The sequence below is a fragment of the Octodon degus genome, unplaced genomic scaffold (genome assembly GCF_000260255.1).
Source record: "Octodon degus isolate 3935 unplaced genomic scaffold, OctDeg1.0 scaffold00178, whole genome shotgun sequence".
Classification (NCBI taxonomy): Eukaryota; Metazoa; Chordata; class Mammalia; order Rodentia; family Octodontidae; genus Octodon; species Octodon degus.
In genome coordinates, this window is record NW_004524754.1 from 480,375 (window position 1) to 490,153 (window position 9,779).

The 9,779-nt window shown below is 44.8% G+C and overlaps 1 pseudogene; it reads right to left on the minus strand.

Annotated features, from left to right (window-relative positions):
• Positions 1-628: 628 nt before the first annotated feature.
• LOC101567570 lies at positions 629-1,550 on the minus strand (annotated as a pseudogene).
• Between the last annotated feature and the right edge of the window lie 8,229 nt (positions 1,551-9,779).

Here is a 9,779-nt window from a genome sequence, read left to right on the forward strand (position 1 = left end):
AAAGCATTCTTCAAGGGCCAGCGAGACAGCTCAGCAGATTAAGCGCCTGCTTAGGCAACCACGGGGACCAGGGTTTGACCCCTAGTCCAAATGCCACACTGGCCCTGCCCCCAGGGTGCACTAAGCCAGCGAATGAGTCTGGGCATGGTGGCGCACACTTGTAATCCAAGCACTGGGGAGGCTGAAAACAGGAGAATCACTATGAGTCCAATCTGTGTAGTAAGACCCTGTGGACCCTGTACTAAATACATAAAAAGAATCAAATTTCATTGTTACATTTTAAATATACATGATGATTGCATTCATCATAGAGAATTTGTACCCGTACATAGTATAACTTGTTTTTTCCCCATTCCCCTCCCCAATAACAAAAGCTTTGTTTCCATGTTTATTTTTTTCCTTTTCCCTTCTTTCCTTTCCCTCTCCCTTCTCTTTTCTTTCTTTCTTTTTTTTTTTTTTTTCAGATTACAAGTATTTATTGCAAGCACATTTTTTCCAACATTAAAAATAAAACATGTGACTAGGAACATTCATGTGACTAGGAACTGGCCTGGCTGCAGTTGTCATTTTTTATGCCGTGCGAGGAGGACAAGAAGGGAAGCTGTCAAGCCCATTCCCATGCCCCTCACACACAATGCATCATCCATGGACAAGACAGTTTGCAGCTTAAAATGAGGGACTCCTATGTACTACTTGGACAATGGGAAAAACAGGACAACAAATCCAGTCAACACTGTACAGAACTAAGCACATAAAACTGTACTACTTAATATATTTCTCCATGAACTTTTTGTGAAATTCAGATCGCAGTGTATCATTGACAAATCTCTTGTCTTTCTTCTGATCATCTCCACCTTTTGCACAGTTCTTAAACACAACATCATCACCCCACCTTCTTTTAACTTTGAAGTTGGCCTGAGGCTGAGATGGGCCAGTGAGATTAAGGAGAGGGTTTCCACTGAGAATGTTTTCCATACAAATCTTTTCTTCTTCAGCTTTTTGTTCTTGTTCCTTCCTGGCCTGCTCTTCAGCTCGCTCTTTTTTATTTTTTTCCAATTCTGCAAGAAGAGCTGCAGTATCATCATCATCACTCTCCTCTTCAAAGTCTTCATCTTCCTCGTCTGTCAAAGGGTCATCTGCATCAAGGTTGGCGGCAGGAATCTGGTCTAAGCGAGGCTTCTTGGACACCGAGGAGGAGGTTGTGTGTTATCCGGTTGGACGATCTCTATTTTTTTGTCTCGCAGCAGCTCTCTCTCTCTCTTCCAATTCTCTCCTAAAGTCACGATTACGAACCTCTTCAGGGGCATCCTGAGTAGTCTGTCTATATTTTATCTTTGTATGCGATGGAAGGTCCCTACTTGAATATTGTTTTGATAGTTGGCTCAAATCACCTTCTCCTTTTCCTCTTCCACCTCTTGCAGGTTCAAAGGTTGGCCTGGCTGCAGTTTTCATTTTTTATGCCGTGCGAGGAGGACATACCGAAATCCCGCCGCCGCTTGCTTGGGCTCAAAGGCCGACCGGCTGCGCAAACGACCAGACCACCGCCATCGCGTCGCTGGAGTCCCCTCCCTTCTCTTTTCTTCCCCTACCCATTTGAACATTTTCTTCCCATTTCACAACACCTATTATACACTGTGGTCATTCTTTACACTTTTGGCTTCTCACACCAGAGAAACAATGCAGTATTTGCTTGTGTGTCCAATTTATTTCACTTAGGAGTGTGGACTCATGGTGTACCCCTTTTTCTAAAAATGTCTTGAGTGTGTCCTTCTTTATGGAAGAGTAGTATTCCATTATATAAAAAACCACATCTTCTTTATGCAGTTTATGGACATTTGGGTTGTTTCCAAGATTTAGCTATCACCAATTGTACCACAACAAACATAGGCATGCATGTATCACTGTGGTATGATACTTTAAATTCTTTTGGGAAGATACCCAGTAGGAGAATAATTGAGTTAAATGGGGTCTCCAATCCTAGTTTTTTGAGGAATCTCCACACTGATTTTTACAGAGGTTGTACCAGTCTATACTGCCACCAACAGTAGAGTAGGGCTCCTTTTTCCCCCACTTCCTGCCAGCATTTGTTATTGGTTGATTTCTTGATGATAACCATTCTTTCCGGGTTAAAAGAATGTGTTATTTTAATTTACATCTCTTGAATGACCAATGGTGTTGAATATTTTTTCTTTTCTTTTTTTTTGTGGGGGGGGGGGGGACCCGGGGATTGAACTCAGGCCCTTGCGCTTGCCAGGGAAGCGCTTATCTACTGAGCCATCTCCCTGGCCCCTTATTTTTTCATACATTTATTTGTTGTTTATATTTCTTTATCTGAGAAATGTGTATTCATCACAAATGTCCAGTTTTGGATTGGCTCTTTAAATAGGGGGGGGGGACTGATTTTTTTGAGTTCTTCATGGGTTCTGAGTAGTAATCCTTTGTTAAAGAAACAGCTGGAAAACATTTTTTCCCACATTGTGAGCTGTCTGTTTGCTTGTTGGTGGCTTCTCTTGCTGTGTAAGACATTTTTAATAAAATGAGATCAGAGTTGTTGATTCTTTGTGATAGTTCCTGTATGAATGAGGAGGCCAGCTTATAGTTTGAGAATGGATTTGGAGAATTTATTCATTCTTCAGATCTGAACTATCTCTTTAATTGCCCCAGAAATGCTTTCATTTTCTCCTCCCCACCTTCCTCTTTTTCCCCCTCCTCCTCTTCCTTCTCCTCCTGATTCTTCTCCTTCAATATTTAATTGAAAAAAAATTTTTTTGAACAGTAAGTCCACAAACACGGAACTTGAAAAACGCTGTACTGCAGGGATGACAGCTGTGATTTTAGATTCTGAAACAAAGATGCACATAAAAACTGTTGTGCCCAAGGCCAGCCAGATAGTTCAGTGAATTAAAGCACCTGCTTAGCAGATACAGGGACTGGGGTTCAATCCCCGGCTTCACATGCAGTGCCAGAAAAACAGGAGTGTCACTATGAGTCCAATTTGTGTAGTGAGACCCTGTAGACCCTGTGCTAAATAAATAAAATAAAATAAACTGAAAAAAAATATTTAGTTGAACTCATAGGTCAGTATTATGAGGTGGTGGTGTTAAGACAGGGTTACACTATGTTGCCAAAACACCTCAACCCCTTGGGCTCAAGCAATCCTCCTGACTCAGCCTTCTGAGTAACTGAAACTATAGGCACATGCCAGTGTACCCAGCCTTAGTGACTTAGATGGATATTACTTAACAGATATATTCCAAATAATTGTATTTTGTGGTGAAAGGTAGCCAAGTGGCTGAATCTTGGTGCAGGGATCTAAATGAGTGATGCTATTGGCATAGTGCCTGCCTGGCAAGTACAAAGTCCTGAGTTCAATTCCTGATAAAATAAATAAATAAACCTGGTGAAGCCCAGTACTGGATATCCCTTCCCAAGGCCCTCTATCTCTCTCAGGCTGGGAGGCAAACTCCTTCCTGGGCTCAGATTCACAGCCAGCCCATTTTCTTCCTTCCTAGCAGGCTGCTGAAAACCTCCTCATTTGTTCTCATTCAGTATTCACTACTTCATATGGGTTTACCAGCCCAAGGTGCCATGCAGGGCACCAGGGACTTGATGCTGAATATGACAGATAAACTCACTCAGGCTCTCACTGTAGCATGGGCATTGAGCAGTGAAGAAGAGACAGGAGGATAGCAAATTTAAGCCCAGTACAAGCAATTTATTAAGCCCCTTTGAGAGAGAGAGAGAGAGAGAGAGAGAGAGAGAGAGACAGAGAGACAGAGAGACAGAGAGAGACAGAGAGAGACAGAGAGACAGAAAGAGATATAACTCAGTAGCCTATGGCTTCAATCACTAATACCAGAAAAGAAAAAGGAAAGAATAAATTTTTGACATGCAATTGAAGGAAAGGAGGTTGGAGCAGGAGGATGGGCCATCTGGAGGAGGACTCTGTGCCTGCTGGCTGCTTGGCTGCTCTAAGCCACAGACTTGACCCACATTCACCAGAAACATGGAACAGTTCCTTGCCAGCTCAGCACACAGCTGTTATGTGACTAACTTCCCTGTCCCTCTCCTCTCCTCCCCGCCCACCCTCTGGTTCTCATAATTAAATTCAGGACGTCTCAGAATTTTTCTCTTATCAATGTGATTGTGCAACCAGCACCACTATTCAACTCAGCTTTTCCATCTTCCCTAACTGAAACTGTGCTCCTACTAAATGCTGACTCCTGGGGCTGGGGACATGGCTCAGTAGAATAAGTGCTTGCCTGGCAAGCACAAGGGCGTGAGTTCAACCCCCAGTTCCGCAAAAAAAAAAAAAAAAAAAAAAAATGCTGACTCCTCACTCTCCCCCAGCTCCTTGTATCGAACATTTCATGAAAGAATGAATGAATGGATGAATGAAGTTAAACTACAGGAGCCTGCTGGATAACATAAATGAGAAAAGCAGGTGAAGGCATGAGCCTGTAATTCTAGGACTTAGGAGGCTGAGGCAGGCATGGCAAATTTGAGTCTAGCCTAGGTAATTTGGAGAGATTTTGTCTCAAAATAAAAAATTAAGAATGAAAAAGGGGAAAAAAAAAGAATGAAAAAGGGTTGAGGATGTAGCTCAGTGTAAAGTCCTGTGTTCAATCCCCACTATCCAAGAAGGAAGGTAGGGAGAAGAGAAAAGAGTAAGCAGGCAGGGGTAGGGACAGAGGAAACTACAGGACACCTACCTAAGGTCATAAGGGAGCTGGCAGCTCCACAGTCCCAGCTATGATGCAGAGGTTGGACCAGACATTATCAGAACATGAACCTAGAATTGCCAGCTTTGCAAATACCAAGGGAAAGTAGACAACGAGACATTTATGTAATATCTTAGCATTTTAATGCTGACCATGCATTTGTGTTTTGTTGTAACACCGGGTGGATCTAACAAAGAGCAACTTCTAGCAGCAGGCCCATGGATTTCAAACCCTAAGGGACCAGGGGACCCTGTGGGGCTTTTCCACTCAGTGCGTGTTTTCATGTCTTCGTTGGAGCAGAAGGGCACCTGGGGGTCAACAGACCCCAGAATCTGGCTCTTACTCTGGACTTTCCAAAGGGGAAATGGGAAAAGAGAGTACACATTTAGCTTTGCTTTGTGTTATAATTACCTTCCGAATTGCTGAGACCAAATACCCAACACCTGCAAGTCAAGGGAGTAAAGGTTTTCTTTCTTTCTTTCTTTCTTTCTTTCTTTCTTTCTTTCTTTCTTTCTTCCTTCTTTCTTTCTTTCTTTGTATTTAGGACAGGGTCTGCAGGCTTGACAGGGTCTCACTACACAGATCAGACTCATAGTGATTCACCTGTTTTCAGCCTCCCAAGAGCTGGGATTATAGGCTCGCACCACCACACCCAGTCTCAATCAAGCCCCTGGGGCAGGGTGGGCAGGGCAGGTCAGGGATCAAACCAGGCCACTGCAACTGCCTAAGCAGGCGTTTTAATTAGCTGAGCTATTTGGTGGGCCTTGGAGTAAAGATTTACTTAGCTCACAGTTTGTAGAGGTTTCAGTCCATAATCATCTGGCTCCAAGGCAGGGTGATGTGGCACAGGGGCCTTGCAGAGCAGAAACAGTTCACAGCAGGCAGAAGACAGCAAAAGCAAGCAAGCAAGGGGTGCCACAGCTCTTTCCATCCCTTGTATCTTATCCAGGCTACTTAGGGCACTTGGCACTCACATCCTTAATGCTAGTGCCCTTGATCCAAGCATTGCACCAGGAATGAATTGCACACTCTAGATCCAGCCACAGAAAACGCCCCACCTACGACTGCATGAGGGCTGGGGGGGGGGCATCTAGACACAGTCATAAGATTTTGTCTTTCTGTGGTTATGGATTTCATCTAATTCTCATAAGAACAACAAGAATGGGACACAGGTGTTATTCTCCAAATCTTACTTTCTTGGGGAGGAGGACAGGGTCTGCCTGTGTAGCCCAGGCTGACCCTGAACTCACAGTGATTCTCCTTCCTCGGCCTCCTGAGTGCTCAGAGGACCGCAATTTGAGCCCATCCTGGACAATTCAGTGATTTTGCAAGACTCTGTCATAAATTTTTAAAAGATAATAAAAAGGGGTTTGAGATATAGTAGTAAAACATTTGCCCACCATGTGCAAGGTCCTGGGATTGACTCCCAGCATTATGAAAAAATAAAAATAAAAACATTGATCTCATAATATTCTTTCTTTTTCTTTCTTTGTTTCTTTCTTTCTTTTTTTTTTCGGTCAGGGTCTGGCTATGTAGTCCAGGCTCAAGGTGATCCTCCTACCTCAGGTCCTCAAGTGCTGGGATTATTGGATGAACCATCATGCTAGCTCAAAGCAGTTGAGAATAGAGTGATGGCTACCAGTAGGCTGGGTAGCACATGGGGAAAGAGTGACCAGTGGGTTCTACGTGACAAGCAGGGGGGAAGGTTCTGGTGCGGCATTGCAGAGTAGGGTATGATGTGCATTTCAAAAAGTTAGAAGAGCCAGATATGGTGGCACAAAACTGTACTTCCAGCACTCAAGAGGCTGAAGCAGGAGGATCACTGCAAGTTCAAGGCCAACCTGAACTACATAGAAAGACCCTTTCTGAAAAAAAAAAAATGCAAACAAGCAAACCAAAAGCACCCTCACATATGTTTGTGCATGGCAATGCTTTTGGTAAGCACTGCTCTCCTCATTTTACAGAAGAAAGTGTAGGCTCACTATCTCCTGTGAACATGGGTATGAAGCAGGAGATGGATCTCTAGCTCCTGGTGAAGAGTTATTTTATTCATATTCTGTGTCTCCATGGATGAGGAGAAGGTTGCAGAGGAGAAAGGGGGATGGGAGGGAGAGGAGCTCCCAGCCCTGGTAGATTACAGTCAGGGCCAAGTTTTGTCAAAAGCTACAGCAGCCAGTGAAGTACAAAAGCTGGAGGTGCCAGGTGCGGCCCTACAGTGACCTCCTTTCTAGAATCGTTTTCAGGGGCACTGACACCCTGTGCAGGGGACTGGGGGCTGGTTTTGGAGGGTGCAGGAAAGGGTCTGGGAAGCAGTCTAGGAGCAGACCCCTCCTCTGGTCTGCCCCCCTCCCCACTTCTGCAGCTCTCAGAGGATGGCCACTGGGGTTCACTTTCCCAGGGGAAGTTGGAAGTGGCATATCTCAGAGCCCAGCCTGGTCTCAGCCAGCTGACACCTGTGGCCCTTGGAGAAACCGTCAGCCACATAGTGGAGCAGATGCAACCAGTTCCTACCCTAACTCCAATCGCGTCAAAGGGGGAGCTCAATCTTGAGTGGGCCTGGTGGGGAAGCCTGTGGCCCTCGGTGTTCTTTACAGAGGGGTCACAGCACAGAACTTTCTCTGACTATTGATACTTCCCCCCCTTCCCTGTGGAGCTGAGACCAGGTCAGGAGTGGGAGATGCACCCCAAATGTGGCCACAGGCCTGGATGCAGAGAGTGACCACTTGCTTGACCACTTGACTAACCACGGCCTGGACCTCTGGTAGCCCTGAGATGACCAGAACAGGTCACTGGAGGAGGCCATTAGGTCCATGGGAGAGGGCTGAGTACCATGCTCAGGATGTCCTTTGTTCCCTTGACCTGTCTGTCTTCAGGCATTGTGCCCGCTATGATTACCAGGCTGCAAGATGGCCTCACCTGATGCACCTTCCTACAGCAACCCTTCCTGCAGGCTGTCTGTGGAGGCAGTGATGGATGGTCCCTTTCAAGATTAGGCGATTAGGGGCCGGAGAGATGGCTCAGTGGAATAAGCTCTTCCCTGGCAAGCGCAAGGTCCTGAGTTCAATCCCCGGTTCCGCAAAAAAAAAAAAAAAAAAGATTAGGTGATGACCATAGCATCCAAAACCTGAAATACCTATGAACCAATCTAACAAAGGATGTAAAAGACCTCTACATTGAAAACTACAGTACTCTGAAAAAGGGGATCAAAGAGAATTTCAGAACGTGAAAAAGGGCCAGCCAGATAGTTCAGGGGACTAAAGCACCTACTTAGGCAGGCACAACAACAGGAGTTCAATCCCCAACATGCCTTGCCAGTGCTGAGACAGCAACTGAGACTGGACATGGTAGCATGTGCCTATAATCCCAGCATTTAGGAGGCTTAAAACAGGAGAGTCATTATGAGTCTGATCTGTGTAGTGAGACCCTGTAGACCCCGTACTAAAATATAAAAAAGGAAATGGAAAGATATCCTTTGCTTTTGGGTAGGAAGAACAAATATAGTGAAAATAACCACTCTTTCAAAGCTTATACAGGGACCAGGGAGATAGCTGAGCAGCGTAAGTGCCTGCCTGGCAAGCTTAAGGTTCTGAGTTAGATTCTTAGTACAAAAAAAAAAAAAAAAATGTTTTACAGATTTAATGTAATTCCAGTCAAAATTCCAATAGCATATCTCACAGAATTAACAATCCTAAAATTCATTTGGAACCAGAAGAGGCAATTTGGGCAACAAAGGCAAGGTAGGGGGCATCACAATCCTTGACTTGAAATTACAGTATAAAGCTACTATGATAAAAGCAGAATAGTGGGCTGGTGAGATGGCTCAGTGGTCTAAAGCACCTACTTAGAACAAGCTTGAAGCACAGGGACCGCAGTTCAATCCCCCAGCTCCACATGCCAGCCAGCCCCGCCCCCTGGTGGGCTGAGCTGGCCACACACACACATAAATAAACAAAATAAAAAAGAATAGTATTGACAAAAACAGATTAGAAGGTGCAGAAACAACTCCAGACACACTCAGCCACTTTACCTTGACAAAAATGCCAAACACGGGCCGGTGAGATAACTCAGTGGACTAAAGGGCCTGCTTAGAAAGCTTAGGCAAGCACAAGCACAGGGACTGTGGTTGGTTTGATCCCCAGCACCAAATGCAGCACAAGCCCCACCCCCAGCCCACCCCCAGGGTAGGCTGAGCCAACCACAGAGTCCAGGCATAGTGGTATTCACCTATAATCCCAGTGCTGGGGAGGTTAAATAACAGAAGGGTCACGATAAGAACTTCATAGTGAGACCCTGTAACAGCCAAATTACATTCAAAAAAAAAAAAAGTGCCAAACGCATTCAATGAATGAAAGATAGTCTCTTCAGTAAATGGTGCTGGAAAGGGCTGGTGAGATAGCTCAGTAGACTAAGCGCCTGCTTAAGCAAGCACAGGGACTGCGGTTCAATCCCCACCAACACAGGCTGCACCAACCCTGCCCCCAGGCATGATGAGCCAGCTGCCAAGAGCAGGCATGGTGGTGCACTCCTGTAATCCCAGCAATCCCAGCACTGGGGAGGCTGAAAACAGGAGGATCACTAGGAGTCTGAGCTGCATAGTGAGGCCCGGTATCAAATACATTAAAAATAATAATAACAAATTAAAAAATTGAGGGGTCTGAGGAGATAGCTCAGTAGAATAAGTGCTTGCCTGGCAAGTGCAGGGTCCTGAGTTCAATCCCCATACCACAACTAAATAAATAAATAAATAAATAAACTGTAAAAGAATGGTGCTCAAAAAACTGGCTCAGTACTTGCAAAAGATTAAAATTGGACCTATATCTTTGACCGTGCACTAAACTAAATTTAGAATGGATCAAATATCTAAATATTAAAACGGAGACACTAAATCTGCTAGAATTTAGATACACAAAACTCTTGAAGATGTGGTATAGGCAAAGGCTTTGTGAATAAAACCCCAATTTGGGCTGGGGAGATGACTCAGTAAAATAAGTGCTTCCCTGGCAAGTGCGAGAGCCTGAGTTCAATCCCCGGTTCTGAAAAAAACCAAACCAAACCAAA